This window comes from Festucalex cinctus, chromosome 7 (genome assembly GCF_051991245.1).
Source record: "Festucalex cinctus isolate MCC-2025b chromosome 7, RoL_Fcin_1.0, whole genome shotgun sequence".
NCBI classification, from domain to species: Eukaryota; Metazoa; Chordata; class Actinopteri; order Syngnathiformes; family Syngnathidae; genus Festucalex; species Festucalex cinctus.
The window spans coordinates 15,747,788-15,764,087 of NC_135417.1; the positions used below are offsets into that span (position 1 = coordinate 15,747,788).

General features: G+C 40.8%; 1 long non-coding RNA gene across 1 annotated transcript in view; it reads right to left on the reverse strand.

The window, feature by feature from the left end:
• Nucleotides 1-16,300, reverse strand: part of LOC144021765 (uncharacterized) — a 235,404-nt gene that overhangs the window by 161,956 nt on the left and 57,148 nt on the right. Inside the window, exon 3 of the long non-coding RNA XR_013284174.1 lies at nt 9,592-9,641. This is a non-coding gene — a long non-coding RNA (uncharacterized LOC144021765). The remainder of the gene's footprint in view (nt 1-9,591; nt 9,642-16,300) is intronic.

Genomic DNA, 16,300 nt, shown 5'->3' on the forward strand with positions numbered 1-16,300 from the left:
TGAAGGACCCCTGAAAGTAACGCTAAAATGGATGTTTCAAACCTAAATAACATGAGGTATATGTTTTGGAGATATTTATTTTTATTTTTGTCTAATAACCATTAGAAACATGTGCCAGTTTTAATGTCACTCTGCAAAACTGGCCTCAAGGACTGAAATACTTTTTTTTTTTTTTTTTTGACCCATGACCCATGACGCTTTCATCGGGATCAAGACTTCAGCAAAGACAAAAGCTCAAATCGTTTTTAGCGTTGCCATCAGTCCAGTCCGCAAAGTTGAAAAGGATAAGCTAGCATTTGGATGATTCCTGGAACTGTCCACTTCAAAAGGAAAAAGGCCAACATCCTGTATCTCCTTGGGAATAATGCCCTTGAGACTTTTCCGTGATTTCAATCATGATAGCCATGCTTACCAATTTTCAGTGTTAAGTGAAACCATCATCAAGGGCTAAAGTTTAAAAAAAATAAAATAAAAAAAATTCCAGTGGGCACCATGGAGACGCTTATCAGGATAATAACGTCAAATGAACAGCAATTTGAAGAGTCTCTCCATCAAAAGATGTGTTTCTACTCTAAAACTGTTTGAATCATGATAAGCAGCACAGAGGATGCATTGATGGTGGTACAAAGCAAAAACATGAGACCTGCGTACATGGCTGTCATTGTACAGCAACATTGCACAGGAAAAGGGTGAAATAAAACTTTCCTTTCAAACTCACAACCCACAGACCTGTGTGCCAGTTCTATTGCAAAGCAGCACAGCATATAGGGTCTGACACTGATTGACCAACAGCTCATCTTGTTGGACTTGAGTTGTGAGTCAAGTGTTGTTCGCTCCCCTCCAGGTCCACCGATAGGCAAAAGTGCCCGGTGGGCCACGCCAGCCTCGCTGCGTGCTGTCAAGCCGCATCCAACCGGGAGCCTAACCCGTGTTGGCAGTGCCCCGCGTCCACTACAAAACACACCTGAACTTGGGCACGCCTTGTAATCAGCCCCCCCCCCGGGTGTGGAATTGCTGCCGATTGTTGCAGGGGGTGTGCCGTGACTGGCGGGGGATTAGGTCATACTGCGGCACGCAGGTTTGTTTTGGAAATGATGTCTTTGGCATGGAGGAGTGGGATTTGTTGGACATGGTTTGACTCTTGTTTTAGGTGGAATTACTGGACAAGATAACACATTGTTACACCCCTAATATAGATTATATAGATAGAATTGTTACACGCCTAATATAGATAGAATTGTTACACCCATAATATAAATAGATAGATAGAATGGTTACGCCCCTAATATAGATAGACAGAATTGTTACACCCCTAATATAGATAGACAGAAAATCAGATAGATATAATTGTTACACCCCTAATATAGATAGATAGATAGATAGATAGATAGATAGATAGATATAGAATTGTTACACCCCTAATATAGATAGAGAGATAGCTAGATAGACAGATAGATAGCTCGACAGACAGACAGACAGACAGACAGATAGGGAGAGAGAGAGAGAGCAAGAGCTAGAGATCTCTCTCTCTTTCTCTCTCAAATTATGATTATTATAGTTATATTAATAATACATATTATAGTTATTATATCAAGTCTTCCTTACATTTGAAATCGGACAGTTACAAGTTTGATTCCACTGAGTGTAGCGCCCCCTATTGTCAGCCCAATGATCCACGAGTTGGGCTTTCTAGTCCCAGGGGATGGTCTTCGCGCCGAATCCCAACAGATGCTCCTCGTACTACGCTAAGCAGGTCCACGGTTAGCATCTCCCAAAGGGAATTCCCAACAGAGACAATGGGGCATCTTAGCAGGGTAAACAACAGATTTCTCCATGCCAGGCTGCCACAATACAGTAAGTGGAAGACAATAGCGCACCGAGGAAAAAGAAGCGCATTCCTCTCAGGCGCTTTAGATATTCACAATCAATGGCCACACAAACAGATTCCCAATATGCAATTGTGCTTTTGATTTAGCCAAACAATGGTTTCAGACAGATCTACGAGATCTAATCCCCAGTGTCAACAACGGAAACATAGAAGTCTTGTCGAGACAATGCGGATGAATTACGTTGCGGCCGGAAGCACGGGAAAGTCTGCCTGATGCCACCGTGATGTCAAAGCGTTTGTGAAAGGCGGGCTGATGTGAAAGGATGGCTCGCTCTCGAAATTCATATTCACTTACTACTACGGACGAGGGCGTACGGCTCTCCAAGTAATGGCTGTTTACAAGATAAAAGAAGAGGAAAAATAGCCACTCTGGCCCGCTCAGACGAGATCCTCTTATGAAATTAGGCTGATAAAAAGGGCTTGCCGTGTTCCCACGTCAAGAAAACCTTGCCCGTGAGCATTATTAATGGCATCCTTGCGGCGTGTCATTTTTCCACATCAGCGACGAGCTAGAGATGGCGGACGGTCAACGCTCCCCGAAGCAGGTTGAGTGTGCATAAAGAAGCAAGGGTTAATTTTTGTTGGTTCCTGGTTTGGGGGGAGGAAAAAAATTAAAGCAGCGCTGAAACAAATAGCGGCATCGGGAGAGACGTGTGGCCTTCGCTTAAACAGAGCCATAAATCAGCTACGGTGACACGGCTAGAGAGCGAGGCAAGGAGAGGGGAAAGCGATGGAGGCTGGGACGAGAGCAGCATTTAGTAAAAAAAAAAAAAAAACTTTCTAGGATACATTTTTGCTTACTCTTTTTCTCAAATCAGCCCAAGTCTGAAATAAAGAGGACATAGTGGGAGGTTCGATGCTGCATTCGAGTAGGGTGGGAATCTCCCAGTTCCAACCACAAAGCCTTCAAAGAGAATGTAAACAACAAAGATGGCTGATTCTGATAAATTGTTTGTCGTTCTGGTGAACACAGTCAGTCGAAGTCACGCCGGGTTACGTAAAATTCCTTTTTCGATTATCTTAACGTTACAATAAATAAATAGATAAATATGTTTAGAATTGTCTGAATTATGTTTTGCGCGTGACAGATTAAAACTGTTTGGTGAAGTCCGTTTTTTTTCGACTTTGCAAATCTGATTTCCGGGTTAAAGGGGACGTTCCCCCGTACGTCCTGGTATGAAGTCGGAAAAGTCTGACTTCCCACCTTCCTTGAAGTTAATCTCTAGACCTAAAACCAATAAAGCATGGACTTCACTATACGGTGCCTTGAGATAAGGGTGACCCAATGTAACGATACAAGCCATTATTCAGATAATTTTTGTTGTTGGTTGTTGTTTTGGTCTACAGCCACACGTTTCAAGTCAATCACACAATACCAAAAAAAGCTTACGGGCCATAAAAATCAAACAATACACAAATATTGAAATGTGAAAGTGGAGACTGTGTAGTATAGAACTACGGCGTACAGCGCCAGCTAAGCTAATGTTAGCATGTGTTTATTAGTATGCATGCACTTACCTGACAACATCGAAGGCAACACGGGAGCAAGGATTAACAAGCCTCTTTAGAGTTGCCCAGAGGAAAGAAGGCGATGTGAACATGCGCTCGGATTACACGCGGCGAGACTCATCTCACGATGATGTGTTTAATGAAGTCCGGCGAGTCAAAGTGGAGCATCGCCACAAGACACGCCAGATCTCTAAACGCAACTTGTTCTCATTATGTCTGACATTTGGGTACACTCATATACATTTTTAACCGATTTAAAAATAAAATAAGGAAGAACTTGTTGCTTGGATGGATGTGATTACTGCTGTTATGCCCTTTTCACACTGCACTCGCTCAGTGGTTGCCAGCGTGCCCATATTTGGAAGAAGTGCTGATGTTGCAGATGAGATGTATCTTTCATTGTTGCAAAAGAAAACACCGGCTATGCTCATTTTAAGAATGAGGAGGTAGAGTGCATCATTTACTAATGGCTTGGCGGGAACTTGAATCGTTTAAGTTTGTTTGTGAGCTACAGTTCCACAAAAACTGCTTCAAGGTGTATTTCAGGCTGAGCAGGGAGTCGTGTCATCTTAAACACATCACTGTATGTCATCTCGTGGGTCTCAAAGCTCGAGACACCATATTTTTATAAATTCATGCTATTACCTGCAAATAAATCCATCAAAATAGCGCCAAATCCCAAAACCTTCACTAATGTTGGGGCTTATGGGACATCATTGCGAATTGCCACGAGCAACATTCCATTTCATGGTCTCAAAACATACCAAGCTTATTTTAGTTAACTAAAACTAACGAAATAACTAAAACAAATATTTTAAAAAAACATTTTCAAAGTAAAATAAAAACCGAAAATGCTTTTTAAAAAAAACAAACTGAAGCTACATTTTACATTCACAAAACTAACTATAATTACGGTGAAAACGTCCTTAGTTTTTGTCCTTGGTAATTAATTTAATACATGAGCCTTTGGGGTGGATTTTCAATGTGATTTAAGTATATTTATTTCAATATTAACCAGAATAAGGATTTTTTGAAAGTGTGTCGCACAGAAGTGACGTCATCTAGCAGCAGCCAATAGAAAAGCACCTTCAGATGACGTCACTCGTAGCTGCCAATTTTGCGTGTTGGACTTTTGGCTCCAATGGCTTGCCTTGCCTGCATTTTCATTAAATTCAGCTGAAATGCAACTCTAGGTAAAAAGTGCGTTACTTTTTTCATTTTACCATGGTATTTATTAAAATCTTCCACACAAAAAATAATATATAAAATAAACTAAACTAAGCATTTTTGAAAGAATAAAAACTAATTAAAAAAATGAACAGAGCTGCCTTGAAAACTAATTACAACTAGCTAAATAAAAAAAAAATTAAAAAAAAAATGAAATAAAAACCATAATGAAATTTCCAAAACTATAAAAATCCTGCCAGATACACAATCTGCTTGATGACGACTGGGTGCACCCTTCTAAGTGCAGGGTGAAAAGGGTTTAACCGTGTGGTGTACTCCAAATGACTAACCAATCTCCACGGAATCATTTTTTATGTCACAATCACAGCTCAGCTGAACTCGATGACCACACACAAAAAAATACATCAACCTTAACCCGCTCCACAATGTAGGTTAAGAGCACTAAGATAATCTTTCAGATACAACCAAGAATCAGCCTATTGTTGACTTTAATCGCAAGGGAGAGAAAAATACTCAAATTCGTCCCGATTGTCCGTCTGAGTCGTCCCCCGGCTGAACAGGATATCATATGCGACGCCACGCGTTTCCCAGCTGCGACCCGCCCGGCGTCGCTCGTTTCTCCGCCGCGACTTCTGAGGGATTACCACAGTGTGGGCTTGTGCTGAGGCGGCGAAAATAAGAGCAGGATGAGACTGGAGAAAGGGCTGAATGTTTAACACGGCGGAAGGCGCCGGCAGCATTGGAATCAGATCCCAACGCCGACGTTATTCGGCGCGTGCTGTTTAAAGGTGTCGCGAGATGGGGAATTAATGGGAAAAAGGCGGGCGCGTGGGCGTAATAGAGGCAACAAGGTGGTGCTGGTTTTAGGTAAAGCTTTATAAATATAATGGGATCGTCGTAGGTAATCCACGCAGCATCCAGCGGCTTAGCAGACCTAATGGTGCATGCATGTTTTCCCAATAACAGATTTTTATTTTTTTTATTTTTCGAGAAAAAGAGAGAATACACGGGGCAATTTCCACAGTTTAGGCTCAAAGTATGTGCAAATGATTTCATTCACCTGACACCAGAGAACAGCCTGGCACTCGCAGGGCAAATTAAATTAAGCGCCCCGGAAAACGTTACAGAAGGAAAAACTTGGCGGCTCCAGAATGGATTTACGGCTGTAAATCTGATGGAGCTCGTCGCTAATGCGGTATAAATCCTTGCTTTTCATTACGGCATTATATGGAACGCACCGGAATGGAGCGATGGATCCTATTTGACATTCCGTTACCGGAGCAGTTGTGCACAGCTTCGCACTTAAGCCCTCTGAAGCTAATACATAAATGTAATATTACAAATATAGATGCAGCTGGAACGATCAACAGATTTTTATTTTTTCTTCATTCTTTGAATCAGCTCAACAAGAGATGATTCTCCCAAATTAGTTAAAAAAAAAAGTAACTAATGATGTCTCGGCGACAATGCTGCTAATCGGCTCAGCTGTTATCGCAACGTCAAATGTGGATCATAATGCGCATTCCTTTGCTTTTTTTTTTTTTTTTTTTTTAAATAATGTCAATGTTGCACACTGTCATCAACTGGTGCTGATTCGAATGCAGAATTTTCACATGAGATGCTGAGAATTGAGCAGTCTAGTTAATTTATATATATTGAAGGAGCTTCAATGTTTATGGGGAATGAATTCCATCCTCTAAGAAAGTGCAGTTGATACCAGATAGAATCGATTAATCTATCGATTATTCACTCGATTCATCGACTAATCAGATTCATTTTAATTTTGTGTTAAAGTCTATTAGAAAAAGCATTTTTTCCCCTGGTTACTGTTTATTAACATTTGGTCAGTGTTCATATTTTGTATTTGTATGGTGATTTAATAAAAAGGATGATTGATGGTGTACTAATGTTTTTCCAAAGTATAAACAAATGTTTTAAAAATGTCTCATATTGATTAAACACGGAAGATAATCAGTCTTTCATGAAAGACTACATAAATCAGTGAACAATGACCGTTTGTATGTTGAGCTCAGAGGATTCGGACAACTTTAAAAAAATTAAAAAAATGGCTCCAAACCTTTACTTGATGACTAAAACTATTGTCGATTAATTTGATAATCGCGATCAATCGATTAATTTTGACAGCTCGACTTGGATGCCTTGTGCGTGCAGCAAGATTTCAGTCCAACCAATTTCTGACGTCCCCAGAAAGAGTGACCAGGCCTCGACTCAAGTTTTCAGGTGCTAGTTGGGGGTCCATTTCGGGAAAGGCGGGGTTGCGCAGATGCATGGCGCCCTATGGCGTGACAGTTGCGGGCGTCACGTATGGGGCCTCATTGTGCCGAGATTATGTAGGACGAGCACGCCGGCTGCTAATCCGCCTGTGGGAGGGTGCTGCACGCCTGTGAATTATTGCACTTTGGGAGAGACTGCGTGCGGGGAGGGGGGGCAAAAAGGAGGAAGAGGGGAGAGAAGAAGGAGAAGAAGAAGAAGGGCCCTCGGCTGTGATTATGAAATGGTCTGTCACAGATTAAGGCTACGGGGATGCAGAGGCAGAGATGAGCCAGAGCCTCCCACAGAAACACACACACGCGCACGCACACACACGCGGCTCGTCGGGCTGCTTTTACTTGAGCTTACCTGAGGTTATACATGCCTCGCATCCATCCCAGTGCGAGGAGGTGGGGGTGATGAGAAAGTGTGAAAACAAACACGCCGCAAATAGGCTCGCGATTGAGCGAGAACGAGGGAAGAAAGACGCCCGAGGAAAAAGGAATAAAAGAGAAAAGGGGGTTGGCAGTCACTAAAATAAGACCTGTGTGGCCATTGTCTGTTTCCTTTGGTGATAAAGAGCCCACACTGTTTATTTGTCTCTCCTCGAGAGCATAGATACCTTGAGATGTTGCTTTTTTCTTTCTCTCATGTCAAGAGAGGAGTGTACACCAAGATTCTCTGCAATGTAGAAATTAAAAAAAAAACAATAAAAAAAACAGAGCAGAGTTCTAAGCATCTATTATTTTCACGCCTGGCAGCTTCAAGGGGAAAAGGAGGAGGAGTAGATAGGGGAGGGTGGGGGAGAAAAAGGTCAGAAATACTCAACTCCGCACTGATTGATTGACAGCTACAGGCTGCAGATGTCCAATCACAAGTCGATTCGCGTTACGCCGCAGAAAACGGCGGCGCCGTTTGATTGGCAGGACGAGCACAGCCAATCGGCTTAATTAGAGAAATGGTATTTCCACTTTTCTATCTACAAGCGTTGCTTTTTGTGAGTGACTGGAAGTTTCTGTCTGTTGTGTACAGTAAGAAGAACAAACTACGCTTCGTTTACTTACCCAGTTTTCCCACAGGAAATGATTAAATCTGCTTGGTACGCCATCATAAATCTTCTATTAAATGTACAGGTGATGTATTTAGACATATGTAAATATAACTTTTTATGATTTGTATACTCAAAGTTGCGTCTCTGGAGACATCAAATGTGAAATTGAACAACTAATGAAATCATTTTTCTGCCTATTTCAGAAAACGGGTAACTGAGCGAGCCGTTCAGAATCTTGTCAGACTGTGATGTAACAGTGGGGCTCATTAACATAACCGCCCCGACAGGGAGTGGCTATACCTTAGCAGCTGAAGTAGGTGAAGATCTGCCATTTGAGCCACGCATAATTGACGACCATTGAAATGCACTGGTGAAAGAAAGAGGAAAAAAGGTTCAATAATATGAAAAACGAGAGAAAAATGGGGAAACCCCAATGTTTTTTGCTGAGTGCAGGTGTAGATCTATTCTAACTCATTTGCTCCCGAAAACGTATAAATACGTTTTAAGTGTCCCAAAGACGTATTTATACGTTGTTGTTTTTTTGTTTGTTTTTTAATGCTAAAGCATACAGAACGCTTTAATGCAGCCTCTCAACTGCAAAGAGCGGTTGCAGAATTGGTAGTTATTACACAAATGGCCAGCAGGTGGCAGCAGAGCAAAGGAGATCAACCAGGGCCATGTTGAACAAAAGCTAAATTACTCACAATTCTAAATAGATTTGTGAAAAATTATTAAACTTAGCTATATTCTAATACTAATTGCTGAAAAACGGAAACCGATAAAAACATACTTTTTTTTTCCTGATGAAAGAAGAGACTTTAATCTTTCTTTTGATAGGTTCCATGTTTTTATAGCAACAGAACACAATATTCTGTGGGCCTTGCAAAATCAGTCAAAATCCAGTAAAACAGCCGGGAGCAAACGGGATTGTTTCTGTGAAAATGGCTGGGAGTGAATGAGCTAATAGGATGCAGAAGAAAGAAAAAAAAAAACGCTAAAAAAATAAAATACTTAATAAATACGCTAAAAAAATAAAATACTTAATAAATAATTGTTTTCAAATTTTTCTGTATATAGTGCTATACGTTTTGACACCTCCTTTGTTTTTGTATTTAGTTGTTATACCAAACCATAAACAATGGTTATAGTTTGGTAAAACTAAATTATGGCACTACCTGGACGGAAAATGCCCTTATAAATCATCAAATACAAATGTTATCTTACATTATCTCCATGTTATGTCACTCCATTGATTAGATAAAAACGTCTTGGGGAAATTAAGTCTGCCGAGGAAATGAAAGATATTAAAAGACGAGGATTTAAACGGCTCATCAAGCACGTGACCGTACATACGCGGCATCGCACGCTCTCCAGTCATTAGACGGTGTCAAACGGAGCAGGGTGACTTATGACGGCATCTGCGGCGACAAACCCTCGCCGACGCCGGTTAATTGTCCTCGCCGCTCGCCACTTAATGAACGTAATTATCGCCTTCCTCGGCGTTCGCCCCGTGATTAATTGTTACAACGTTCCTTTGTTGGCTCGCCGCAGCAAATTGCCGCTGCCATTTTGAAGTTGGGCAATCATGTTGTGAAGGGGGGGGGGGGGGGGGGGGGGGCACTTGAGAGCCTTGTTGAGAGCCATGTTGGGATACTGGAGGAGGCCGAGGAAGTGGAGGACTCACCAATCAGTCGTTGAAGCTGTCACTCTTCTTCATGGAGAGGAATAACACGTCTGGTGGTGATAGTGAAAGGAGGACACATTAGCTCGGAAATATGCAAAAATCACATCAATAACAACACGCGGTGCTCAGTGGTGCGGGCACGGCATCGGTGACACGTGTCAACTAAGTCCAAAAAATAAAAAAAACAACCCCCAGTCAAAGCATCTTGGCTCAGCAATTATCTCGGACGTGTCTCGCAAGACGAGCTCATTGAGAAGCTGTCGCCCAGTTAAGCAAAAGCGCATTTTAAGAGCGTTGGCTTAATAAGCCGTGGCCTAATGCAATAAGGTGCCATTTGCCAGTCAGCCGTGACTAAGTCAAGATCTGTCGACAAGCCAAATGAGCAGCACGTTGGGAGTCTTGAGGTCACAGGCACTGATTGTGACCACAGGAAGGTGGGACGGAAAACAGCAAATATAACACTGCACGGTGGTCTTCTAATTGTGGGAGTACGTTCCAGAACCGCCCCCCCCCCCCCCCCCCAAAAAAAAAAAAACAAAAACAAAAAAAAAAGATATTGATAGTACAGACCAATTTAGAGCCACACACACCTCTCATTGCACGCTTTCATTTATGACTGCACATGCAAGTTGTCAAGTATCTGTAAATGAGTCCAATTCTAATGAGCTCTTCTTACTACAGTCTTACTACAGTGGAATTCAGTGGAATTATCTGCTTATCTGGAGAATTAGAGAATTAAAAAAAAATATATACTGCAATTTTGGAATCAGCATACAATTTTTAGTTTTCATCAGCAGAAAAATATAACAAATTATTTTTATTTTTTTCCCACATTGTTCCCCTTATTCAATAGACTGCTGGAACAACCACAATCACAATGTTGTCAAGTGACAAATGTGTGCGCTGTCTCCACATACATACACCAACATTTAATTGACCAAAACCATGCTGTTTTTGGTTCGCAATGATACTCAAATGGCCTCAAAACTTAATTATCTATCAATTTGACAACAATAGGGTCTAGAGCTGACAAAATTAATTGTTCATTGATTTCTGTGATCCATGATGAAAGAAGACTTGTTATTTTCTGTGTTAAATCAAAATAAGACATTTGCAAACATCTGTTTTTTACTTTGGAAAACAATGACCGAACTTGTAAAGAAAGTAAAGATAGTACTAACATCAATCCACCTTTTTTTAATCAGTATATGAATACGAAGTACAAAATAAACACCAATCACTGATTAATAAACAGTAATAAGGGGGAAAATTGCTTTTGTAACACTTAATAATCGACTAATCAGTCGATTAATCGATTGAATAATCGGTAGATTAATCGAATCCAAAAAAATATTCGATAGTGACAGCAGTAATAGCGTCTATGAACTGAGTTAATTTCTTTAAGGGTCTATTTGAGAGAAAGGTTTATTGACCTAATAAAAAAAAAAAAATGTAATGAATTGTTATGTCATTTTCTATGTCTCTGTAAATTTTATTTCCCGTTTTATGGTGATGGTATCATAAAATACACAAAAGTGTCTTGGGCGACTGAGGCACGCCGTCTTTCGATTTAAGGAACTACATACAGTATATTTCCGTTTGTGCACAAACACAGCTTGTTGTCCAGACATGGTTTGTATGAACACACGCACACACAAACCACACAGAACTGTTGAGTGATGGCTTCGGCGGCACATCCGATCGCTCACGGTGACAAATGGCAGGCTGACAGCCTGACATGAGAAAAGACTCCCCTCCCCCCATCCTAACACCTAACCTGTGATGGGGGGGACGCAGTCGCCAGTTCCTCCATCTTATTTTACCTCAACATCCCCGACTTTTCTACCTTGCTACTTTCCTCGTCAGGAAAGTCGTCTTCTGACACCCACACGACTACCTCCCTCTCGGGGGAGTGATAGATTCCCCCCCTGTTCATTCATCCTGGAAGCGGAGGACACGCCGGGTGTGATGTGATCCATCTCGCCGACGACGGCGGGCGCGAGCGCTGCGTCCCTGATCACAGGCCCTATCAATCTCACTCATAAGAGGGCCGGATCAGCGCCGGTGTCAAGACGCCGCAAACGCGCCTGGCCGACTTCCTACTGTACATAGTTCACTTTCTCTCCGGTGGGGGCCGGTGGGGGCAGGACAGTGGCTGGGACACCCATTTGGCTCTTCTTGTTAGCCTGATACGTGGAGAGTATTTTTTTTTTTTTTACCTTTGTAAAGGAGGAATATTTTGTAAAGGGTTTTTTTTTTTTTTATATATATGTGCTGTACACAAATAAGCCCATGACCACCTATGCAGGTGGGAACTCGAACCCTAAACCATCAAGTAAATCTTTCCTATTTCGGAAAATGTGTCCCTGAGCAAACCCTTGTGAATATTGGCCAATTGTGATGTCACAATCTGACTCATTTGCATAACTAGGCAGATCAAAATCTAGTGTAGCAGGCTGGGTGAAGATCCGCCATTTTCAAGCAACTACATGGAAGCATGATCACGTTCAAGCCAAAAGATAAGCAGAGCTACAGAGTTAGCGTGGATTAGCATTAAATAACTGGGGGGGGGGGGGTTTCACCCAAAAAGGAACGCATAATTTGTTGTTTATGTGACCTTTAAAGGGAAAAAAAAATTAAAAAAAAAATTGACAAAGAATTCAAAATTGATCTTTTTTTTTTTCAATTGATTATTTTTTTTAATTAAAGATATTTGCAATCAATTTTTTGACAAATTACATGAAATTTGGGAGTGGCAACTAGACTACATTGGAGGTAAAATAAAATTTTAACATGTTTTTTCGTCTTTAACTTGAGATGCATAATATAACGTGTTTGATATGAGGGTAGAGAGAATTTGTGTTTGACGTTATGTCTGCTGTATTCTACACTAATTGACAGGTGTAATTTGGCATTTTGGTGATGAATTGGTGCGTCTACGGTGGGGGTCAGACAATTACAGCACCACCATTGTTATAGCAAAAGAAAGACACGGGTTATAACTAGTGTTGTTCCGATACCGTTTTTTGGCCCCCAATACCGATTCAGAGATCCAGCTTTGCAGTATCGGCCGATACCAATACCATACCAATACCGAACGTTTTTTTTCCTCAACATGAAAAAGCTGTTCTGCCATTGGTTCAGAGCATTCAAAGGCCAATAGGATAGGATAGGCATGCAGTGAGCATGTCACATATCAGTGAATGTCGTGCACCAGCAAGACACAAGATGCTGCATCCAAAATCCTATATTAGCATTGAAATTAATGGTATCGGCATGTTACTTGTGAGTACTCACTGATACCGATACCACTGTTTTAATGCAGTATCGGCGCCTCTGCCGATACCAGTATCGATATCGGAACAACACTAGTTATAACTTATTTGAATCAGACAGATCTGTCCTCTAAAAACCATTTAAACCATTAAACCAAGTGAATGTCCAGTTTGATGGAAATCTTTATCCATTGTGTTTTCTGCCCGAAATATGTCAGAAACATCCGAGAACGGTTTTAATTGTGGGGATAAAAGTATATGTCACTTTTAAGTCATTTGAATGAAGCGGAATTTCAAAGTGATCACTTCTAAAAGAACAGTCAACAGGACAGCAGCAGTTGGAGGAAAATAAAACACAAACAAATTCAAATCATTATGGAAGTAAGTCAAATTGCTGCATCCTCAATTTGACAGTCCACGTTCTATTTTGGACATCCTAAAAGATGTTAAAATAATTGTTGAGAAAGAAATCAGTCATGCTGCTGCATTTCTGCCCCATTGAGATGTAAATACTTTGTTTTTTTGTTTTTTTTGCCAGCCAAAAAACAAAGATGCATAATTTATCACGTCAAGCTAAATTGCTAATGACAGCGTGCCTACTTTTAGACATTTTATGGGACAATTGATGCGAAAGACATTTTATTTGCGTCACAACGTAACCGATAATTCTTCTTGCAACGGGCTGGAATAGCCAATCAAAAATGAGTCTCATCATAAACCGAGGAAATGACAAGCGGAATCAACTGAAAACGGCAGTCAGTCGAGCACAGACCGACCCGCAGTTTGGTTTCGACACTTTAAAAGATAGTTTTCATAGATTAATTTCATAGATATTCATAGAATCGTGTCAGTTAGGTTTATGTATTATTCACAACAAGATCATGGGAGCTCTCCCAATGTTAGCAAATGATGATGATAATAATAATAATAATAATAATAATAATAATAATAATAATAATAATGATAATAATAATAATAATAATAATAAATCACAATAAGGTATTTTTGGTGCGTGGATTCATTTCACATGTTTGTAAGGGCAAAAATAGAAACATATTTGGAACAAATTCTTTTTATGGCCTTATTTGTCTTACAATCTAAATTATCAGTTATTTGGCAAACAGATTATCACACCCATACAGCAAAATCCAAGATATCAATAGTTTTGGTAAAGAAGAGGCTTTTAATTTGAAAATCTGCTACTTTTTTTTTTTTTTTTTTCCCCCCCATTCATGTGGATGAGGATGACAACAATTTGTCAAGTGGCAATTCCAGCCACGTCCGATCACATCAGGCCTCACATCAGACCGCATGTCGCCTTTAAAAACACATCAAAACTCTCCATGACACTCGTGCACACAAACTCACACACGCACTCCTGACACGGCTCAAAAAACACTTCCCCGCTGACGTGTAACACTCTTCTCCGTCGACACTTCATAACCTGACGTGCATCGCCCTGACACACACATACGCACGCACACACACATCAAAAGCAGTGGGCTGTAAAGCGCCATCACTATCCACCCCAGCAGACGGCATCCACCAATCAAATTAGGCCTGATCAAAACATGTCATTCAAAGCCAGGCGGCCAGGCAGGGTTGGAGGTTGATGGTGTGGGGGGGGGATTCCAATACGCTGACCTTGGGAGCAATTAGCTTGACCAGGAAGAGAGAGACGGAGATAAAAGGGTCTTTCTCCTTATTTGCAAGCTGCCTCGATTCTGTCCTTCTGTTAGGAATCAAGGAAGTCCTATTTTATTAAATACTACCCAAATAAAACAGACACTGCAGAATTCTTCCCGGAAAAAGAAGAAAAAAAAATCACGAAGCCAAGTTAAGCTAGAATAGAAATGGTTTATTCATCCTCATGACTAACTGGGTTGATGTCTGCAGATGTTCGTTTTGGGTTGTTGATTGTTCTATATCTGGTGGAGTGAGTGGCTGGCAATTGGTGGAGAACCAGGAAGTGAAAAGGGGACGGCTTCTGGTGCAGGTTGCGTCGCACCTGCCATATCTTAGTTCGCTTGAGAGTCTGTGGGTGTCGTGTCTTGGTGGTCTTTAGAGTTTTGGTTTTTTGGTTGACCTTGGTTCTTGTTCATGTATCTCGATTTGTTGTTTTTGTTTTGTTTTTTGTCTACTGAGTGTCTTGAATTGGTTTTCTTGAGTGTCTTTGCCTTGGTTGTCTTTGGAGTTTTGGTTTCTTCGTGACTTGGATGTCCATGGGATCCATAAAACCAAGAGAACTGTCTTAGATCTTTTGGTCATCTTGGTTGAATACTTTGTTCTTGGGTATCTTGGGTGTCTTCTCGTCTTGGTTCTTGGTGTGCTGGTTTTTCGGTTCTCGTCTTATAGGTTCTTTATTGTCTTGGTTCTATTGGGAATCTTTGCATCTTGGTTTGTTGGGTGTTCTGTTTTTTGTTGTCTTGTCTTGTGTCCATCTTGTTTCTCGAATGTCTTGATTCTTGGGGGGGGGGGGGGGGGGGGGGGGTTGTTGGGTCCCACACCGCGGACAGATCTTTCTTGTATTTTCTTCAGAGCTTCTTCAATATGTCACATTTGATATCTGACATTACATCTGTCTTTTCCCTGCTAATTAAGATAGAAAATACTGAACCAGCGCCACATCAATGACCACATTGAACTACTTTTCAGTATACAAGCATATATACCCATGTGTCCTTTACATATACATGTTCATTAATTAAGTGGTCATTCATCAAAACCAATCGTACGGTCCATCAATGGCTCTGTCTTGGGAAGGAAAGCATTGACTGCTTTGCTAATTAATTAATTAAAAGTACGGCAGCAACATGTTCCAGCTGTGTTTACACAATTGCATATTAGTTGGCTTCTTTACGCTAGTCAATGAGTTTAATAGTTAATCATTCATTGCAGTTTTGTCTGGATTGCAACACTGGACGTCTGGGTCCATTCACTTTGCCGTAAACAAACAGCTCATAGTGCAATGTTTAGCAGTTTTGAAACCATGACGACTTTTTCAAACGACAGTAACAAGTAAAGTGGGGTGAGTTTACATAACCAATCCACATTATCCAATGATTGTATTAGGTTAAATTAGAGATGTCATTTGGCACGGAGAAAAGCAAAGCTACATTGGCTTTTGTCAGATGCGCACATTAGCGTTAGCTAAATTGTTAGCATCTGATAACCCGCACTTGGATTCTCTGAAGTTGGGGTATTTGGTTATGGCAAAGTGTCCATGAGGTGTTTTTTTTGTTTTTTTTTTGTTTTTGCAACAACTGTAATGGAACAAACTTTGGTCGGTTTCACTATATTTCTTTGTGTAAAAAACTGTCAGTTTGTAATCAAAATATGATTGTCAATCATGTGAAGTTAAAATTTCCTGGCATTTTCTGTGCTTTGTTTTGCCCTCACTCCCAGTTACATGGGAAGTCATGGATAAAATGGCT